This window comes from Peromyscus californicus, unplaced genomic scaffold (genome assembly GCF_007827085.1).
Source record: "Peromyscus californicus insignis strain IS unplaced genomic scaffold, ASM782708v3 Scaffold_12__1_contigs__length_115047231, whole genome shotgun sequence".
NCBI lineage: Eukaryota > Metazoa > Chordata > Mammalia > Rodentia > Cricetidae > Peromyscus > Peromyscus californicus.
In genome coordinates, this window is record NW_026294413.1 from 18,924,071 (window position 1) to 18,947,170 (window position 23,100).

The window sequence follows — 23,100 nt, forward strand, 5'->3', positions numbered from 1 at the left end:
AAGCAGGGCAAGAAAAGTCAACAATTCTCATCTATTTGTACAATCTCCCAATTTCATGCCTTTGGAGTTCATTTGTAAAGTAATTTTATTTGGCCAAAGAGTATTTGTTGAGATTTATTTGAAGACTGGAACTATTCTAAAATAGACATTTTCTCCCCAACTCATGAATCATGTATAGAAAAAAAAAAAGGACAAAAAGTTCTAAGAGAAAATATATTTCCCCCAGATTTTTGTTAAGCATAAAATTTGAGTAAAACTTTGTATTTCACTGTCAGGAAATTTTATTTTTAATTGTCTATTTAATTTAATTTGTTTTCATTTCATTGTTCTCTGAGTCACATACCTCTTGAGTTCTCACAGCACTGTAAGCTGCATTGTTTTCTCCAGCCCCATCCCACAATATTTCCAAGAGTTCCAGGAAGCCCAAGGCAGTAGCTCTGAACATCAGCTTGGTTGAATTCATGGGGCCGCTCTGCTTCTCCAGTACCTGTGGGGTGTTGAACCACAGTGACTACCAGATTGTTCCTGTAATTCCTTTCCAAAATTAGTATCAGATAACCCTGTAAGTCCAATTAGAGCTGTCATCATACAGGTATGGGTAGCGGGCCATCCTCCAGAACATGGGAACCAACCAGTGGCCACAGCCTCATAAAAGAATGATTCTCCCTCCCCTAGAAACTACTCACTACCAATATCTCCTCAGTATGAGTAGGCCCTGGAGATTGCCTGCTCCATTTGTGTCAGGATTTTAGCTGGCTTGATTGTGCGTCAGCTTTGTTCAGGTAGCCACAGCTGCTATTTATTTGCGAGTGCAATAGCCACTTCTCATATAGAAGGTTGTATACATGTATGAAACTATATACATATATAGATATAGTGACAATTAAGGAGGTGATTCCACTTAGTTTATCTGATAGTCAAAAGGGGTTTGTTTATCTTGAGTTAACTTGCAACAAGCAAAGATAATCGGTTATGGAATCCAGGAGAGGTGAGGCCCGGTTCAGCAAGGTTCTCTGGAGAACTCTGACTTGGACCATAGCATCCAGCATTCAGGATCACCAGGTAGGATCACCAGGATCACCAAGAGAGTGAGCACTTACGCATTGCCCATCTTAAGGGGTCCCTGTCTCGGCCACTCCCCAGGTGGAGGCAGGTACCTAGCAGTTACCTGCTGCCTACTAGGGGTGATGCTTCAGGGTAAATCACAGACAACCACCCCTACATCTATACATCATATACATATATAGTTTGTTTCTGAAGTAACAGATTGGAAAGAGGACCAAAAGCTGAGGAGAGCAAGCACAGCTCTGCAGTGTGCACTCCGGACTCTGCTGGATCCCATCAGGACAGAGAATGTGCAGGGCTATTAACCCACTGCGGAATGAAATGAAGAATGCTTTAGGTCAAATTAGAAGTTTGAGGACATATTTCCCAGGTATGAAGGGAAAGAAGCAAGGAACCAGAAAAGCCCTTGGGCCAACAAGACCCAGGGGTCAAACCCTTGCTCTGTAACTATGGAGAGGTTCCACATCGGATCCCAGGTTGAGAAGTGAGGACCGTGACCTCCAGGTTCCTCTCTGTGATGATGCAGCTCACCTCCAGCTTCCCAAGTACCTGCAATTTCCTTATGCCTGCCTCAGGCTTCCTGTGGAGGATCCTCTGGCACCTGGGTCTGAGCCCTCCCAGGGTAGTTCCACACCTGATCCTGCTGTCGTCCCAGGAGACCGAAGTCTCCCACAGCAGCAGATTTTCCCACTATTGCGTCATGTTGAAAACTGAGGTGTTTTCATTATACTTTTGTAATAACTAAGAAAATAACCACTTCAGCATGCCTCTGGGTGAAGCAGATGGAAGCCCATGTTTCAGTGCAGGCATTAGGAAACTGAGAGCAGAGGCAGAGGAGAGAGAGGAAGCCACCTTCTCTCTAAAATGCTTGAAAATAGACCAGTGAAAGACCATAGGGACAGTAAAGTTAGCCTCTTTGCATATTTACCATTTTATGTTTATATTGTATAAATCTAGGTGCCAAACTAAAGTAGATAAATTTTATTGCCTCAAAGTATAAGGTTTCTGACATTAATTTCAACCTCAGAAAGAATACCCTTAATATTCTCATTACCCGAAATATGTATTTTTACAGAAGAAACTGTTCCTTTATTTATTTTAATTTTAGAACTTCATAGGTGAGTACTATAGTTACATCACTTCCACCCCACCCACTCCCTGTTCCAACTCCTCCTGTGTCTTTTTCATTCTGCCTCAAATGCATGGCCTCTTCTGTAATTTTATTAGTGTATGTATGTACAGGTATTTATACATATAAATACAGCCCGCTGAGTCTATTTAGTGTTGCTTGCCTGTGCATGTGTCTGGGGCTGACCACCTGGGACCAGACGACCTATCAGAGGCTGACTCTCTGTGGTATCCTGTGCTGTATCCTGTGACCCTGGAGAAGGCTGACCCTCCTGCTCTTAGCAGCCACTCATCGCACGTAGTTCTGCATCCAGGGGAGAGGCCTAGTGACATTTTCTCCATCACAGTGAGATGTCGGCTGGTGTTTGCACCACAAGAGTATTTGTTTAGATGACCATTTGGTCTGTGGAGCCACCTGCTTTGGAAAAGCAGGTTGCCCAAGTCACTGTTGACAGTGCAGGGTTGTTGTTGGTTGTTTTTATTCTTTGGGGGGCCCACCACCCAGCTCCCAAATAAATCACACACAGAGGCTTATTCCTAATTATAAATGCCCAGCCTTAGCTTGGCTTGTTTCTAACCAGTTTTTCTTAACTTAAAATTATCCCATTTATCTTTTGCCTCTGGGGTTTTCCTTTTCTATTCCTAAATACCTTTCTTTGTTTCTTACTCCATGGCTTGCTGTGCAGTTGGATGGCTGGCCCCTGATGTCCTCCTCCTTCTCTGGCTATTTCTCTTTTTTCCTTGCAGATGTTTCCTTCTATTAATTTTCTCTGCCTGCCAGCCCTGCCTATCCTTTTTCCTGCCTCGCCATTGACCGTTCAGATCTTTGTTAGACCATCAGGTGTTTTAGGAAGGCACAGTAACACAGCTTCACAGAGTTAAACAAATGCAATATAAACAAAAGTAACACACCTTAAAATAATATTCTACAACACAGGATACCACAGACAGACTGGGTAATTTATAATGAACAGAAACTTACTTGTCTTGTGGTTCTGCAGACCAGAAGTCCAAGGTCCATGAGCTTTGTGTGGAGCTTTTCTTTTTATGTCATGGTGGAAATCATCCCATTGTTGTGAAAAAATGGCAGATTGCTGAACTCAATTTTTCTATGAACCTCTAGGCAATTCCTGCTCTCCTGCAATGACAGTACCAGTCCATCAGTTTTTAACTGTCTTAACCTCTTAACACTACAAATTTGAGGTTATGTGTCCAGCATGTAAACCCACGTGACATCATTAAACCATTGCATTCAGCTCTGGAAAAGGCTTTCAGTTGCAGCCGATTGTTGACCTTATCTTTTGTTCCCAACAGTAAGTGCCTATCAAGGACTCAAAAGAGAGAGAACTGAACAGGAGAGCTGGCTCAGAAGTTAAGAGCACTTGCTGCTCTTGCAGAGGACCCAGGTTCATTTCCCAGCACCTACACAGTGGCTCACAATTATCCTTAACTCCAGTTCTGAGGACTCTGACTCTCTCTTTTGAACTCCCTAGGCAACACACACTCAGATAATATGGTACATGCAGGCAAAACATTCAAACACGTAAAATACATCAATAAATCTTTTTAAAATTTTAAAGAAATAAAACACCTTCTGAGCTGCCTAGGCTGATGGTAAATTATGGCTGTAAGACTTTCGGCAACTTGTTTCTCCACAGCCGATCATAGTGAGAAAGAAAGTCCAATGAGACGGGTAATATCTGCTGTGTAATCAGATTCCGACAACTACATCCCACCATGCTTGCCCCTTTCTGCACGCTCCTTAAACGAGTTCTCCACCATGGCCCCACAAAATTTCTCCACAGCATTGACCCCCTCCTACCAAAAATTTTCAGCTTGATCTGGATCTTACCACAAAGTTCCAGAAAAAGGTTCTCAGAGCAGTGTCTTTTGGGTAATTAAAACTACATAATGACCTAGCAGTTGGCAATTTCTAAAACAACATCATTAGAAAAGCTGTGGCCTCAGGAAGATTATAACATAAAGGAATGTGCATCTTTAGAACTAACGAAATGTGGAAAATACATTTTCTTATTTGGTATAATCATCACATTTGGGAAGCACATGAAGATTGGTCCCAAAGTGATTTTTTTTATTGCTACCTAATAAATGCTTAAAATAAAGGGATAAAATGGAAATATTAAATGTTATATGGTAAATATAATCCTCTGCCTGAAGGATTTCCAAGTTTTTCAGTTCATAAAAAGTTTCATGTTTCAATCAAGACATATTTCAAATGTCAAGTCATAATGGTAAAGTCACATGACTACAACTCTTGCAAAAAATGAAATTTGCTCCTGTTCAGTAACTACCTAGTACCAGAAGTAAAGACACAGGTAGAAAGATAAGCATGCCATATCCTATAAAAACACATTTGATTCCAAAGGCTTAGCTTAGACTGGAATCCAGATGAATGGCATGTTCATTCTTGAAAATCTTTTTTACATATAATAAGCAGGACATCTGCAAGCACTTTTCAATAATGAAAATACTTTAATTGTGGTCAGATTTTTTTACCTAAGAATTATCATTTTAAACTTTTATTTATCATATTTAATTACTAATTTTCTGATCAAGTTATTTCTCTAAATTTATTCTAAAGTCCCTTGAGAATACTTCTAAGTGCTAGCGACAAATATGGTTCATTTTGCATGCTTCTTTGACATTAAAAAAAAAAGGAAAAACTTGCAAATGTCCTGATTGACAAATTACTACCAAAATCCTGTGTTTATAAATAAAGTTTTATAGGATGTGGCCTCACCCATTTGTTTACATATTATCTGGGGACCACTTTACCACTTCAAGAGCAATTTGAGTTTCAGTTAAGATTGTAAACCCAACTGGCCCCCCAAATAGTTATTATCTAGTTATTTAGTGAGAAAAAAACAAGTAGGCAACCTCTGTTCTATAATAAGTTGGTGGTTTTATTCATCCCTTCCCCAACGTATACATTACAGCACACACTCAAGACAACTTATTTCCATTTTAGTAAACAGAAAAACGAGGCAACCATTTAGTGGTAATACATTGTAAGCAATACTATCTCATGGGGTGATATAGAGGAAAAACAAACTTCAAATGTTCCTCACAGTAGAAGAGGAGTTGAATGGCAATAAAATTATAGTTTTTCTTGTATATCAAATCAAGGACTATAAATATACTTCCTTGTAATTACATTTACAACTAAATTTCCCTCCTAATCATACGACTAAAATCTACTTGGTATATTCAGTTCTAATCTATTTTCAAGATAAAATCTCAAACGGTGACATTTCCAAGCATCATGTCCTCTTCTGTGATGGGTAAGCTAAACAAGAGAAAGAACTTTCTAATGGCTCTTGTTTGTATCTACTTTCTCCTATTGTTTTGACTATTCGGACCATGACTATTCGGACCATGACCTAGGCCTCAGAGCCAGGGATGGGTTTACAGCTTGACTGGGTCCATTGCAATTACTCAAATGCCCAAAGTAATTGATTCGAAATGGGGAAACACTCACAGGCAAACACAGCACTTTCCTGAGCAGTAGAGTTTGAGTAGCAGGTAATCCTTCTTCCTTCCTTTCCTTTTTTTCTTTTTGTAGCACAGTGTGTAACTGAAACTGAAATTGTCACAAACCATAATTCTCCCCCGGGGTAGAGGGTTGGGTGGAGGATGAAGAATTAGAAAGAAGGAGAAGAAGGAAGAAGGAAAAGAGGAGGAAGACATGAGCAAGGAGAAAGTAGTAAGGACCAGTGTCTCTGACTCTAGACATCCAAGAAGATGTCTTTCCTCTTATCCTTCCTCCAGGTTAGAGACGACGGTCCCAAAGGTCACCTCTCCTTCAGGTAGCTTAAGCAGCATCTCTTGGAACCGAGATTTCTCACTAGTAGGAAAAAAGATTCTTCAATGAAGGTCGCCAACATGGCCACTTGGCGGATGTGACTCTAGGACATGACTAGGGCAGTGATGGGGGATGGAGAGAAACAAGACCTGAAATAACAATTTCCTTAGAGGAGCTTTCTCTTTCTTCTGTCGCAGCAGAGGAAGAAACAAAACAATTTAGTTTGTCTGTGGGGTGGGGCAAGGAGGGGCGGGATCCGGAAAAAGCATTAACACAACAATTCTTAGCTCAATTTAACATACTGGAATTTAATCCGCCCGCTCTTCGCAGCAGATTCATCACACAGCCTTCCTTTCCGTTCATTTTTTTAACCTTTCTGTCTCGGTTTCACTTCTTATAGAATTTTTTATGTCTGAAAGTTTAAAAAGCAATTTATAAGATCTGCTCTAAACATTAGCTGGAGTATCAAATTCATTCCCATGCAGTTAGATTGGAAGACTTCAACCTTTCTTTCATTTTGTGTAAGGAAAAACTGTAAAACGATGCAGAAAGTCATACACATAAGAACCAGTCTCTCTTTTTAACGTGGCTGACCCTCCCCTGCTGTGTGCATCTAGTGTTGTGCCTCTGAGAATAGAACTTATTAGCAATCCTAAAGTAAAAAGGACAGGATATTTTTCAACAAGGGCCTGAGCTTTGCCAAACATCCCAGGGTTTGTCTCCAAGGACTTGAAAAGAAAGGAGAGAATGAAGAACGGAAACCAGAAAGCATGCAGCCCGGCTCTCATCTAATTACCGAATGAATGGTACAGTTGTTTTGTCTGATTGCACTGAGCTAGTTATCCACTGCTAGCTTCATTGACAAAATGGGAATCTACACAAATTATAGGGAAATTCAAGCACTAAAGGAATGTTTTGGTTCAGAGGTTTGCAATGACTATTGGCTTTGGTTTTTGGCAAAGGCTGCCTTGGCCGCATGAACTCAGCTGTGCTGGGTCAGCTCGAAGCTTTCCCAAAAGCCTAGAAGAGCACAGACGTCCTTGTCATCTGTATCCCATCAATAAATTAAAATGATGTTCTCTAGTTCATGTTTGTTTCTTGGCAGGCTAATCTACAATCAGAAAAAAGAAAAGCCTTTCATTTCTGCAGTGCAGCTAAAGGAAGGAAGCTTTTGTATGTGGAGTCACTGGAGACCAAAATATTAAAAAGTAGAAGAGGAAAACCATATGTTGCAGCTCTCCTGGGCAAGCAGCTCTAAGTCCTGGTTCAAGAAACGCTCGAGTTCATAGAGAGACATGAACGCTTTACTGTGAGTAAAGGGATACTAATAACAATACTAATATCCTTTGTTACACATACTGACTTTTCAATGTTTATGCTTTCAGATTTCATACATGCTTCTAATGTATTTTTATCGTACCTATACCCTCATGTTCTCCTCCAAATCCCCCTCTTCTCTCTATATATCCCACTGAATCCAATTAGCGCTGCCCAAATGCACATGGGTGTGGGAGCTTGGGCAACCTACCAGTGGGCACAGCCCCAAATAAATGACTTTCCCTCTCCCAACAGCCATCAACTGCCAATAAACTCCTCAGCTGGGGTTGGGCCCTGACAAACACTGACATTTTAAACAGTGTTTGGTTTTCTTCAACTTTTTTTTATGTCAAAAGGACCTACAAATTAGAAATTTCAAAGAAACCTGACATCTTCAAAGATTTTAGCCGTGTTTTAGATTTGCGCTTTGCTTTTAGAAGGAATTGAGAAATGCAACATAATAGATAGAAAAGATAATTGCCACAAACTCCTTGCTCCTTTTCTAGGTATATTTAAGTGAGATGAAACTTTGTAATTGTAACAATTGGATACAGATTAAAGTAACAGCAGGGACATTACCAGAATGATTGTCTGTATCTTACTTCATTGCCAAATAAATAATGTGCTATTGGCTTATTTCTCTCCACTGACAAGGGGTTTTCCTTGACCTTGTCTCATTTGTAAACCAGCACATTAATCAGAGCAGGACTGGTGTTCTTCTAACCCTCCAGCACGCATTTGTGATGACCACATTTGTGTTGGGTTTCCTTTATATCTCTTTGAAGCAGCCAAGAATAAATCCCACTTGAACACATGTATCCTTTATAGAATATGGCTTCCAGCATAAAATGTCAATACTTTATGGCCTCATATGTCAATGACTCAGTTCCTCAGGAAGTGAATTGATATTATTCCTCTTTTGTAGTGGAGTCACGTAAGTTCCAAAGGAGATTTAGTGCAAGAGCATGATTAGTAGGAACTACAGAAGTTCTCAGAATCCAACTGGTTATGTCAACTCTCATGAAATAAATAAATGAGGTGTGTAGGGGGTGTGAAATATTTCTTCTGAATGATTGTCTGACAATGTAGTGGTTGGAATGAGAATGGCCTCCATAGGCTCATGTGTTCGAATACTTGGTCCCCAGTTGGTGGAACTGTTTGGGAAGGATTAAAAGATATGGCTTTGTTGGAGGAGGTGTGTCACTGGGGGCAGGCTTTGAGGTTTCAAAAGTCCAGAGTTATCTCTTTGCCTTCTACTTGTGGAACAAGATGTGAGCCCTTGGCTGTTCTAGCCTCCATGCTTTTGCTTTGTTATTATGGACTCTAACCCTTTGAAACCATCAGGCTGATTTAATACTTTCTTTTATAAGTTGCCTTGATCATGCTATTTTGTCACAGCAATGGAACATTAAGACAGTGACTACCACAAACCTATATTCAGAACCATAGTCTTGTACAAAGACTACCACCACATTCTACAAAGCTTGGTCTTAGAAACCTGACTGAGGATACAAGGGAATGAAGACAGGACAGACAAATACTCAGAAAACGTAGGATTGGATGAGCTGCACTTGCTACGTTGGAGTGTGCCAATCATGCAACAACCAGCACCTGTGGGCAACATCCGGGAACCTCAGTACATTGATCATGCAGCACAGGGGAAGGTAGCTGGTCTCTGAAGGAGATCTCTGTCTCAGACAGCAATATCAGAGACAAGGGAGCTGTGGCGACGCTTTCTGTCCATTCTGCCAACATTAGCACACAGAGGAGAGGACGGATCTGCCCATTCCCATGGGTCTGGGCACCAATGTTCTTGTCAACAATACACATTCACTCAGGCTTCTTCTGTTCTTTACAGACCACCACAACCTCACACACACACACACACACACACACACACACACACACACACACACACACACACACAAATACATGCCTGTAGGGAGACCTTCCTACCATAATATGTCTGATCAAAATGTACATCTATAAGGATGCCTGTCCATCATCTGTCTGTTTGGTCTCATAGTCACTCATTCTTGTGGCCAACTGTAGTTGTTCCAAAATTTCTTATGTAATCTTCCTATTTTTTTGCCTTAAAAACTTTATTTTGTCTCAACCTCTTGGGATACTTACGGTTTGCCATGCCATATGTATTACCATTGCAATACTATTCTACCCCCCACATAAATTTAATTAATATTTAAAAAATCTCTCTAGTTCAAGTAGAGTATGTACATCTCTAACCCAAGCCTTTGGGGAAGTAGAGGAAGATGATCAAGAATTCATGGTCAACTTTAGCTACATAGCCATCCTGGGCTACATTGGTGCCTAATGTAGGAAGTAGAGGAGGCTCAGTGATTATGAGTATTTAGTGCTCTTGCCAAGGACTGGGGTTCAGTTTCTAGTACCTACATAGTGGTTCACATCTGTCTGTAACTCAGTTCCGTGAGATCCAATGACCTTTTCTGGCCTCCATGAGCACTGTATACATGTGGTATACATACATACATGCAGGCAAAACTCATGAAATTAAAAAATCTTAAACAAACAAACAAAACAGAAAAGAGAAATCTCTGAAGCCAGGCTTGGTGGTATGGAAAGAACTGTAACTCTGACATTTGAAGGGCTGACCCAACACTGTCTCAATTCCAAAGGCACTCTGAGTTATATATGAAGTTTCTAGGTTAGTCTGAGCTACATAGTAAGAATGTGTCAAGGGTTAAAAGCACTTACTATTCTTCCAGAGGACCAAGGTTTAGGTCCTAGCATTCACATGGTGGCTCACAACCATCTGTAACTCCAGTTCCGAGGGATCTTATATATTCTTTTGGCTTCCTTGGGCATTAAATATACATGCCATTCTTACAGGCAAAACACTTATACACATAAAATAAATCTTTAAAGGAAAGAAAAAATGGAAGAAAAAGAGTAAAAGAAGAAAAATACATAAATCATATAAAAAGACTCTCAGACTGACAGCACAGTTGATGAAAAGTTGATCTCGAGAGTATTTATTAGTGGATGTCAGGTCATAACATCTCAAAATATACATGCAGAAGACTAGAAACGGGTGTCCTAAAATAGCCATTTGGGTATAATGATTATTTTAAGAAACAGCAGGCACAGAAGGTTAGGAAAGTTACTCGTTATGAAGGAAATGCACATTGTTACAGGATTTCTTCATTAGCAGTGCCTGGGCTGCACCAGGAAGAGAAAGGTGACTCACTCAGGAGAGACTTAACAGAGAAGGCATCGACTTCAATGTCCAGAACACCTTTCACCCTTGCTCTCCCGGCCACCTCACCGTAACCAGCCCCTCTCCTCACCCTCCCACAGTTTCCTTCAACTCCTTCTGGGCAGCACCCAAACCCGAGTCCACTTTGCAGCTCCTGATGATGTGAAAACCTCAGTCCTTTGGCTGTTTTTATATCTGCAGGACTTCTATGTATGCATACCATGTTTCCTGCTATTCTGTCCTGTTTCAGGTTAGCTCAGAGACTTGCCAAAGAACCTGAACAGGTGGGGACATCCTCCGCAAAGAGCCTTGGACACAAATGAAAACAGTTTTGATTCTTCAGTAGATAATGGGATATGGATCACCTAGTTCACTAGAGAAAGGATTAACCACATAAGTGAACGTTTTTCTTACTAGTTCTACTGTGAGCAAGTCAGTCTACGGGAGCAGGGTGGGTGACTTAGGGTAGTTACCTAATTCCTGAGACTCAGCTTCCTTTCCTTAAAATGGCGATAAAAATAATGCTTGCTTCATAAGCCTGTGAGATACCTAACACAGACAATCATTGTGCATGTGTTCAATAAAACAAACTACTCTCCATTGAGAGCAAAGAGCACATCTTGATTTTTCTATGCTCAGGTTTTCAGATTTTGTGTAAGTAACTAACATTTCTTATGTGGCAGAGTTGAAGATACAAGAAGGTTCCTTCACCAACTGAAGGTTCAATATTTGACTTTTTTAAATGAACTAACAACTGACAAATTAACAGGGCAAGTGGCCTACGAGGCATTGTGTCTACATGAACATGGGAACTCTATAAAAAGAAGTCAAAGAACAAAGTGGTTGAAGCCTAAATGACATTGAGCTATGAAATACACAGCAGAGCACGGGCTTCTAAATCGGAGGTGGCTGTGTAATCCGTGGGAGGGGGCTGGAGAGACTGTATGAAGAACAGAGGTTGTTTCTCAGGGAGCAGTCAGACAGGAGGACGGGTGGTGTAGTGTTTGCTGAGATCGTAGGGAAGGGGAACACAGAACTGAATTCCTTCTTTTAGACAGGGGCATTTCTGAAAGGGGAAGCATCAGGAAAAGACTCTAGGGACCTTGGTTTCCAGGCTGAGACCTTGCAGGATGCTTTAGTTCCGTGTGATCCGCATGCCACAGTGCCAGGTTTGGGTTACGGTTTCCTGAGCTTCAGTTAAAGTTCTTCCTGCCTCCTGATAGAGAGACAGCGAAAAGCAACGTTTCTTACTCCTTTTGTAGTTCCTGAGTAAGATATACTGTAACAAAGACAGACTAACAGGAGAAGATAAATGGAAATCCAATAAAAAAACTGTGCTTCTTATGCACGCGAAAGCATCGACATCTTCCTAGGATATGCATATAGATGATAACCCAGAGAAATGAGCAAATATCTGGCATGTATTTCAGAGGGATGACATAAACCTCATGCTTAAATAGTGCTGGTCTCTAAGACAAAAAGAGGATGGGGAAAGTCCCAGGATTACCAGAAATTTAGGGGTGTCCTTTTGTGGTTGTCAGTTGAGAGGTCGGGAAAATCAAGAGTCCCCTTGTGGACTTAACCTTGTTAACAAAAGCCGAAGAACAGACTCGGATGGAAGCTCAAGGACAATCTATTAGAATTGAAAGAAAAACCCCAAGGTAAGCACGCCATAAACCTCAGCAGCTGCCTGGAGGAGGAGAGAAGGAAGGGAAAAGCATTGCCCTTTCTGTTAAGCCTCACTGCATGAAGGAGAGCTCTAGGAAAAGATAAGGAGGCCGAACACAGCCAAGAAAGCGTGCTTAGGACAGAGGTAGAAAGAAGCGAAGGAATGGCGTGCTTTCTGAGAAATTCAGAAACGTGGGTAGATGTTCTAAGCCGCCCAGCTGCAGCTGTGTAAGCTACTGTGTTGGAGGGGCAGGAATTCTGAGAAGTCAAAGCATGTTATCTCACTTGAGGAGTAACTCTTCTGCCTTCCTAGGAGTGGCCCCTTAGCCAGGTCCTCTTACCTATGCAGTCGGAATGCTAGGTCTCCACCCAGGCTAGATTGTATTCTCTGGACCAAAGGAATTTTTCCCTTAATGGACATGTCCTGCTGCTGCGTTATCCAGATAGCCAGGATAAGGGTTCGTACTGTGGTAGAATGCTTGCCTTGTGTGTGCCTGGAAGAATCGGAGCTGATTCCTCAGGGGAAGAAAGGAAGGCAGGAGAGAGGGAGAGAAGAAGAAAAACGGAAGGGAGACAGACAGACAGGAGGGAAAGAAGAGAGAGAAGACAGGCTGGCCAGTAAAGGCGTGCAGGTTAATCAAAAGTAAAATTTGTTGCGCAATCTTAAGCCAATGCTTTCTCGGTTGATTGGGAGTCTCTGGGGCTTAGGATAAGCAGCTCAGTGATTTTGTTGATACAGGTTCTTCTTATAGTAACGTAACGTTTCTAGAATTTTTTGAGGTGGCAGGCTTTGGAATTCTACAAAGAGATGTGTTCCAGTGTGGCTCCAAAGCCCTCTGATGCTGAGGCTCCTCTCCTCCACTGGACCAAGCACAGTAACAGCACTCATCCTGGAATGTACCAAGCACAGTAGCAGCACTCATCCTGGAATGTACCAGGCACAGGAGCAGCACTCATCCTGGAATGTGATGGGGTTAAGAACATTTTTGAGCATGATTGAAGAAAGGTTCGCCCCTGGTGAAGAGGAGCTCGTTAGAGAACTGTTGCTGTTTGAATGTGAAATGTCACCACGGGCTGAGATGTTGGCACTGTTTTCGGAGATGGTAGAAGCTTTCAGAGGCAGCGCCTCATTTGAGGAAGTGGAGTACTTCCTGTCTCTCTCTGTTTCCTAACTGCTGTAGGGTAAACTCGAGTCACCGGTCTCCTCTTTGTCCTTTCGCTTTGTCTCGGGACCAAAGCAAACGCTGAGGTCGACTCTGCTCAGAAATCTCTGAAACCATGAAGATGTTCACACTGTGGTTCCAATATCCGCAAAATAATGGAAAAGAGGGGTCTATAGAGAAAGTGCTTTAGTTCTAAGATAACACTTGTAGAACTAAAACAAGTGAAAACAGAAATAAAATAAGCACTCTAAAAGCATCATTTCCAACATTAAGATAAGTCCTAAGAACTCACACTTGAATATAATAAAATACACAGATCAAAGAGAAGAATGTTCTTGAGAAAAGAACATAAACAGTGATGACAAAGATGTTCCAGGAGAGGCTAACCAGAAATTCTGAAACAGAAAGCCCCACCTCCAAGACAGACCTGATCAATCATTCCCAGCTGCAATAAAAGTGAGAAAACAAGCATGGCAGGGGTAAGGAGTCAAAAAGTGACTGTTCCTATTGATAATGATGCTTAGTAGAGCAGCTACACAGACCTGCCCTCTGATTCAATAGGACTGGACATGTCCACATTCCCATCATGCAAGGCTGAATCAAGGGGGAGCATTCTCTAAGGAGGCAGCCCTGGAATGATTAACCAGAGAAGTAAGAGGAAGCTGAGGTGCACATCTGTTCTCTAAAGCTGGCTCACCTATAAGGAAAAAGGGTGGGACTGACTGAAGCATCCCTAGTTGGTAATTTTCTATGATAAATCACTGTCTTCATTGATTTGAATAAGTTAGTGGATAGGGTTATGAATTATACTAAGTGAGCACACACTGCAAGAGACACAGTTCTCACTTTCAACAAAAGGGCTCTCAAACTACTTTTACAGTTTGCTTAATCATCTCTTCTCCAAATTGGAAAATTTCTTGAAGTTATTCTATTCCAATACCATCAGGATTCCACCACTGTTAAGAGTTCATACTGCTTTTGCAAAGGACCCAAGTTCAACTCCCACATCTGGAAGCTCACAACCACCTGTAACTCCAACTCCAGAGGGATCCAAAGCTTCTGGTCTCTGAGGGCACCTGCACTGAGGTGTGCATACACACATAGACACATACACACAACTCACACAGACACATACACACAACCCACACAGCCAATACACACAACCCACACAGACACACACAACCCACACAGCCAATACACACAACCCACACAGACACATACACACAACCCACACAGCCAATACACACAACTCACACAGACACATACACACAAACCACACAGCCAATACATACAACCCACACAGACACATACACACAACCCACACAGCCAATACACACAACTCACACAGACACATACACACAACCCACACAGACACATACACACAACCCACACAGACACATACACACAACCCACACAGACACATACACACAACCCACACAGACACACAAAACCCACACAGCCAATACACACAACCCACACAGACGCATACACACAACCCACACAGGCACATAATTAAAATAAAATAAATCTCTTAAAAATAACCAATACCATCATCATATATTAGAAGGATAAAGGAGAGAATGCTTACCATTTTGGTCCTAAAATCTGTCTGGACCAAAAAGCAGGGATGGAGATGTGCTTTAGAGATGACAGCATATCACCAGGTACCCTGAACTTTACATTTGCTCTCATTATTTTACGAGGCTTTGGGGGTTGTCTCCCTTGGGATGGAGTAAGTATATTTTATACATGAAAAGAAGCCTGGACCGAATATTATGTTGCATGGAATAACTGTGGAAGATATTAGGCGATTTTCTCTGACCCTCTCCTTCCAGGAAAGCAGCAGGATTGGATTTCTCTCCTGCATGTCACTGTCTTAAGCCTGTAAAATGAGAATGGAGGTGCCATATGTTTCTTCCATGTGGTGGCTTTAAGCGCCAGAATGCAGATTCTGTGCCTTCCTCCTTTTCTTCTTGTATCCTTTTGCTTTGGTGATTATGGAAGCAAGCGTTGCAAAGGAACATCTGCCAACCTGTGTCCCTGGAGGACTGCTGTGAGCAGAGGCCCTGCACAACACAAGGACACACAATCAGCAAAAGAGACGAAGATGTCTAGTGTCAAATAGCACTGAGATTTTAGGGGTGTTATTGCAGCAGAATCCAGCGCCTGCTGAAGTATGTGCAGCTTCCTGCAGAGATGGAAATTAGCAGGGGGATGGCACCCATCTCTCGGTCTTAGCTGATATGCCATCTCTTTTCATTTCAAATATAAAGACTTTTCCTTCTCATTCACCTCAGCACTAAATTTTATGTAGCTCTGGCTTGTGAAACAGGATCCACTAACTTCTCCCTCCTCTCACTCTTATTTCCCTCCCTCCATCCCTCTTCTTCTTGTTGTTGTTACTGAAGACAAGGTCTCACTGTCTGGCCCAGGCTAACTTTAAACTTCCAACAATCTTCTTGCCACGATGTCTTCACAGATCCTTCTATATAGGCACTTTCAGCATTATGCCACAGTGTGTGTGTCTCTTGTTACAGAATTCCTAAGTCAATCTTCAGCTTCCTTCCAAATTTACCTGGAGAAATCATCCTTGAGTGATTTCTAATCTGGACACTGCTGATACTTCCTGTGCTTGAGCCCTCGGTAGCCTAGTGAAGAAATGTGGCCACACAGTGTGGAAAATCACTTGTCTCCCCAGTGTGTTTTGCTCAAAGGGTGTTTTCTTCCTTCTGTTCTCAGAAAGGCTGAGTTGAATGTGTGCCAGCCTAGCATTGACTACTTGGACAGATGGATGAAGATGGTGATAAGAAATTTATACCTCCAAAGGATGTTATTGCTGTTTAACAAATTATCTTAAAGTTTTAGAGGCTTAGACATGAACTATTTATATATTCTTATGGATATCTGCATATGAAGTGGGCCATCTTTTTATCTGAGCTTAATCCAGGTGCTCTCAATTAGCTCACTCAATGTGGTCAGTCAGCTGAAACACTATAGGAAGGTGATTCAGGCTAGCTCCATTAGGATGTAGCTTCCTTCTTCATTAAACTATGCAAGGTTATTTTTAAGGCAATAGCAAGAGCTCCAAGAGAGGAGACAGAATCACTCAAGCAACCTTTCAAACCTCTACATACATCATGTCTCTTATTGTTTCATCAGCTGTGAAATATTCCTTTACACTCTGTAAATATATGTTACTGTGATTGGCTTAATGAAGAAGCTGAATGGCCTATAGCTGGGCAGAATAAGGTTAGGTGGGAGAACTAGACTAGGAGAATGTTGGGAAGAGAAGGAGGAGTCTGAGGAGTCACAAGGAGACATGGAGAGAAGGAAGATGAACTTGCTGTACTAAAAAAAGGTACTGCCATGTGGCAGAGGGTACATAAGAAATATGGGTTAATTTAAAATGTAAAAGCTAGTTAGTAACAAGCCTGAGCTATTGACCAAGCATTTCCAATTAATAATAAGTCTCTGTGTGGTTATTTGGGGAGCAGCTGGTGGGACAGAAAGATCTGCCTACAATCAGCTGAAGAAACTCATCCGTGATAACATTACCAAAGAGCATGGATACAGGTGGCAGGAGGCATTAGTCATAGAAACAATATGACACCTTAGCTAAGTGCATAGGACAAGCTAGGTTTACATTAAAGAAACAAACAATACCAACTCTGTTAGTCTGTAGTCTTTGATCATCTTGAAATCTGCTTGACAGTGTATTGCTGGCCCATCTACACAGCTGTCCACTAGGAAGATAATTTTCACCTTATCTACTGGAATGGATAAAATTTTGCCAGGGTCTTCTTTGCCTCTATATACTCCTACTGGCTCCAATAAGCATTCCTCGATAATCTTAAAGCCCTTCAAACACTTAGTGTGTAAGGCCATGTCTACATGTTTTTGATAAAAATGTGAACAACCGATGGGCAGGTTTTTTTTTTTAATCCATAAATGTTCCTTAAATCTATAAAAGCTATGATTCACTTATGCATCACGGCCCTCATAGGCTGCAGTCACAAACCGAAGTGAAATAACCCATGGCTGAAGCCAGAAGTGTTGGAAAGTTAGAGCAATCTATATGCTTTCAAAGTGTCAAAACAATCTGCCCACATGTTAAAATCAAATGTCCAAAACCACACGGAAAGTTTCTGCATCTGTTGCTTCTACTGAAAGCTCTACCCTCTGTTAGAACTCTCAGTGTTTCTGACCCATACACCAAATCCTGGAACTTCCAAAAGGTCTTGGTAGAAAGCATCCATCTCTATTGATTACTAAAAAATAAACCACATACTATCCTCCTGGGTCCTAACGGTGAAGTTAGAGTACACAGGTTAGAGTGTCAGCCCAATGTGTCTACCCACAGAAATATGCCTTGACAAATCTATTTATCTGGACATCTGAGGTGCTCTCAGATGTCATATTCTTCAAGATGGGAGATGGGTGGTCTGGCCTAGTAAGAGTTACTGCATGGAGATCAGAAGATACCCTGCTTCCTGGACTTAACTTCCCATAGACTTTCATTACTCACTACAAAAAGTAGAAGGTAGGCCAAGCAGGTTTAGTTTAATCTCAATGTAGAGTTCAAGTAAGATGCACACCTTTAATCCCAGCACTTGGGAAGCAGAGGCAGGTGGGTCTCTGTGAATCTGAGACCAGCCTGGTCTACAGAGTGAGTTCTAAGACAACCAGAGCTACATATAAGAACCTGTCTTGAAAACAACAGCAGCAAAATGTGGAGTTCAGATGCATCACTGATTGCTCACTGGACAGATTGGCCAAAGGCATGAGATTATACTATGTGTATTACCTCAATATTGGAAGAAATGTCAGAAGTGAGTAGTCTCTATTGCTCTCTAAGGCCAACAAATGGAATAAGAAAAACTTCAATGACAAAAGGTGAAATTTTGGGGCTTTTTGAAGGGAAAAATTATTCAATTTTTACCTGTGTAGCAGTAATTCTATGATAATTAGATGTATATTATAAAAGATTAGGAAACAAAGTTAAATAGTTAATAGAATTTGAACAATGCTAAAATACAACTTCTGAAAGAATCCAAACAAACAAGATGCACCCTACAATTGCCCTGGCTTTTTGCCTAACTTAAAATCTTATCTATGGGGTCTTAAGAGACGACTCACTGGTTAAAAACGTTTGTTGCTCTTCCAGAGGACCCAGGTTTGATTCCCAGCACCTACAATGGTGGCTCACAGCTGACTGTAACTACAGTTCCTGAAAACCTGACCATCTCTTACGGTCTATGCAGGTACCAGGGATGCATATGGTGCAGAATATTTTCAGGCAAAGACATACTTGTAGGGATAGCAATAGAATCTACTGTCAACACTAAACTGTGGAGATACAGGCAGAGGGGCTGAGTGGCCAATCCAGAGAGAAATTGTAAGGCTGAACATCAGGAAGGAGGCCATTATGACAAGAACAGGATTGGACACTGTTCAACGAGGGAAGAGACCCCACACAGCAGTTCCAAAAATGTCCTTGCTGGAGGCCAAAAATGCACCCCTGCCTAAAGGCTCCATGTGACTGAATAACTACAACAGAGAGGATGCACCTGGCTGCCTGGCTGGGCCATCCATGCTGCTCACAACTTATCCTCCTCCTCCTCCTCCTCCTCCTCCTCCTCCTCCTCCTCCTCCTCCTCCTCCTCCTCTTTTACTTCAGCGTCTGCCACAAGTCTGTTAAAAGGCCCCCAGACTAGCAGATCAATTGTGTCCTCCCTTCTTGGGTGCTTCTTGCTGTATAGGTGTTTCTTGCTTCTTTCTCTTAAGCTCCTTGTGATAAAATACTTCTTTCTAAAATGATCCGTCAATTTCAGTTTTCAAATTCACGAGACCCAAAAGCCCAAACCCAAATTCACGAAACCCCAAGCCACTGACTCCGGTGTCAGCCACAAATTTTCAGGAAACCTAGCTCCCCACTTACCTAAGCTCACTCAAGAGTTGAGAAAGGTTTCACCTCTCTCAAAGACACCTCCACATTCTCAAATCAATCGGGTAGAGATAAAACTCTGTGATTTTTCCATAAGTTTTAAGATTTTAGATAAAACTGCATGAAGCTAGAGAAAGAAAAAATGGTGGGTAAAGAGCAATTATTGGAGCCAGGGATACTAGTACATGCCTAAAAATCACAGGAAGCGGAGGCATGCAGATTTCGGTGAGTTTGAAGCCATCTTGGTATACATAGTGAGGTCAAGGCCAGCCACGGCTGCATAGTAAGACACTGCCTCAAAAAATAAAAACAAAACAGCACCAGGTTCTTTTCCTGGGGCTTATGACCTAGTCAGCTCTGAGGTTTGGGCCCAGTTAACAGTACTGGGCAGGTTCAATCTTGTGAAGTACACTTTAAGTCCAATCAGAAAGTGCTTGGTTACTCCCATAACACTTGTACCACTGTTGCACCAGTAGGCATATCTTGCTGGGCCATTTGTTTCGGTATTTCACAGAGTTCATAACTGGGTAAGAATTTTGATGGCTTTTTCCCCGATAGCATGCACAGAACCTTTCCAGACTATGAAAGCTAATAGGTATGAAGCCTGTAAATAAGTGTATGGTTGATTTCTCCATGTCCTATGACTCAGGTATATGATATCTTCAGCAATAGGGACAGACCACTAAGTTCTAGAGGAAAACAAAGATAACCCAAGCTTTTTGAGGATTTTTCTTTTCAAAATTACTTTTTAAAATATTCAAAATTAAGGGCTAGGAAGTAGCTCAGTGGTTAAGGGCACTGGCTGCTCTTCCAGAGGGCCCAGTTTCAATTCCCAGCACTCACATGGCAGCTCACAACTGTCTGTAACTCCAGCTCCAGGGGATCTAACACCCTCACACAGACATACATGCAGGTAAAACACCAATGTACATCAAAATAAATAAGTTATAAAAAATTCAAAATTATGTAAGGCAGACTATATATATAATTGATGATGTCAAAATTCAATATAAAATGGTTATGATGATTTTAGAAAAACAAATCCTCAAAAAAAAACCATTTATCATTCCAATTCCAGCTGAAAAGCACTGCTCTGGGAAAAGACTCTGGGTGCAATACTGTGAGGCAACTATACACCCACATAGGCTCTAAGAAGGCCCCCAGGAGGGACTTACCTTTAGAGATTGAAGGGGGCACATAGTACAGGAACTAGAAGACCGGAAGGATCTTCATGACATCACTCTGGCTGCTCTTAAAGCTCTAACAGACATTGCATGCTGCCTTAGCCTGAACCTTAAATGCCTTAAAGGAAATGTCACACTGCCCAGGGATCAGATGGGCCTCCCTGAAGCCAGATGGGCACTGGTTGCAAAGCATGGGCAGCATGAACTCATAGGTCTCCCTCCAGGGCTCTGTTCCAGAGGGAGGCAAGATGGAGGGTTCATGCTTGGGCATGGCATGTGGGGAGCTCTAAAGGGAGCTAATCTAAAGTAGTTCTTACTATAGGGTTAGGTTAGTTCTCCTGATAACTCACAAGACTGAGGTCTCTACAGATTTCTGGTAAACTTGGTACTTTTATTTAGTTAAATGGACATAGTTAGAAGCCCTCCCTCTGCAAGTTCTTACTCTTATACTCATAGATTATTGCATCTCTCAAACCTTATCAGAAAACCTTTTTACAGTAGATGGCAGTTAATACTAAGTTCTGTTAACTAGTCAGCATGCAATGAATATGAGAATGTGGAGTACTCAGCTCAAAATGTATCATCTTCTCCCAAGGCTCAGGGACTATCATGGAAAAAGGGGCAGAAAGATTGTTAGAGCCTGAAGTTGGCAAGGACCACAGTGAAACAGTATCTTTGGACATGACAAAACTGCTATCTATACTCATGACCTCACAGCACCTGTGGTTGCCTACACAAGACCAGCACAAGATCAAACCAGTCAACATTGTATGAGTCTCCATCCTTAGCTGATGAGCTATTGACAATGGATGGACTATGGGAGAGGTAGAGTCAGTTTTTGGACTCTGTGGTTTATTTAAAAAAATAAAAATAAAAAGTAACAAAAAGTTGGGAGAGGGTAGAGAAAAGGAGGTAGGTCTGGGAAGAGTTAGAAGGAGGTAAGAGGGAGGCAGGAAGAATATAATCAAAATACAGTGAATGCATATCAGGAATCTCAAAGGATAAATAAAAATAGTATAATTTTAAAAAAAAGAATGCTGGAGTTTTCCTCCAATTATCTGACATCCACTCTGCCAAGACTGAAACTAGTACCTTCTTGATCTGGGCAGGGGTTACCAGAGAAAAATTCAGGCAGCATCTGAGGCTCACATTATTTCCTCAAGGGCTCCTGGACAGTGTTTGCTGAGAAGCCCTGCCTACTCTGCATAGTCCAGTCAGCTGAATGGTGAGATAATCAACGTGATGCACGCAATAATCACACCATAGTACCATCTGGCCTACCATACTGTTAGAAAGGCACAAGGAGTAGCAACCTTGGGCACACCCCTTATTTTGTATTGAATTTTACCATTTCCAAAGACACACCTGCTGTGGGATGGTCTGTATGTCAAGAGTGTTACTGATTGATCAATAAATAAATCACTGATTGGCCAGTGGCCAGGCAGGAAGTATAGGCAGGACAAGGAGGAGAATAAAGCTGGGAAGAGGAAGGCTGAGTGAGAGAGACACTGCTAGCCGCCACCAGGACAAACAGCATGTGAAGATGCCGGTAGGCCACGAGCCACGTGGCAAGGTATAGATTTATAGAAATGGATTAATTTAAGCTGTAAGAACAGTTAGCAAGAAGCCTGCCATGGCCATACAGTTTGTAACCAATACAAGTCTCTGTGTTTACTTGGTCGGGTCTGAGCAGCTGTGGGACTGGCGGGTGACAGAGATTTGTCCTGACTATGGGTCAGGCAGGAAAACTCTAGCTACACACACCTTCACAAAAATAAAATATTCACCTTCACTCCATATTTCTAGGTTATCAGGCATAATTCATAACTTACATGTTTCATTTTTATCAAGGAGATATTGTTAAACAGGCTTTAAAAAGTCTTAGATAGTCACTAATTTTCTTTTAGTTTTTATTTTGCTCCTAATTTGTTATGTAATAAAGTAAGGCTTCTACAGAAGTATCACAATTCCTTTTCTTTTCATTTCTCATTTTTTGAGGGAAGAAGGTGTGGTTGTTTGAATAATGCCCCGTGTGCTCATGTGTTTGAACATTTAGTCATAATGGAGTGGCACCTCTCGGATCAGGTTCTCTCCCTACCATTGCTTGATGAGGAGTATACATACTTGCTTACTCTGAAGAACATGTTTTCAGCTCTGTCTTCCATGAGTTTATCCTATAGAAAATGCAGGTGCTCTCTGCAAGTGGATTTAACCTCTGCAAGTACAGTTACAGTTTAGAAAATTCTCTGTACTGTTTTATAGTTTGAGCTTTTGTGTTACCTCTTAGTCAGACTCTTTCTTGCTTTATTTAATTTCATTTGTGACAAAGAAGGAAAAAAACTAGACTTAGACTTTTTTCTATCCTCATGACATTTTAGATTTTATGAACATGTTACATGCTTTATAATGTATATATTAATTACCCTATAAGAAGGTTAAAGGCCCCTCCTTTGTCTAGTTCCCTTTGGCCTGTAGTGTTTGGCTAGGTAAAAGAGCTTTGTGAATTATAAAGGTGAAATTGCCAGTGAAGAAAAGAATAGGAACCTGGACTCCGTTTTTCTAAGCAAGTCCAC

General features: G+C 41.5%; 1 long non-coding RNA gene across 1 annotated transcript; it reads right to left on the reverse strand.

Moving 5' to 3' along the window:
- Nucleotides 1–349: 349 nt before the first annotated feature.
- LOC128107839 (uncharacterized) lies at nt 350–15,788 on the reverse strand. The gene is made up of 3 exons (XR_008217222.1): nt 14,988–15,788; nt 3,176–3,331; nt 350–487 (listed from the first exon to the last, which is right to left on the reverse strand). It is a non-coding gene; the product is annotated as an uncharacterized LOC128107839 (long non-coding RNA).
- Nucleotides 15,789–23,100: the final 7,312 nt, after the last annotated feature.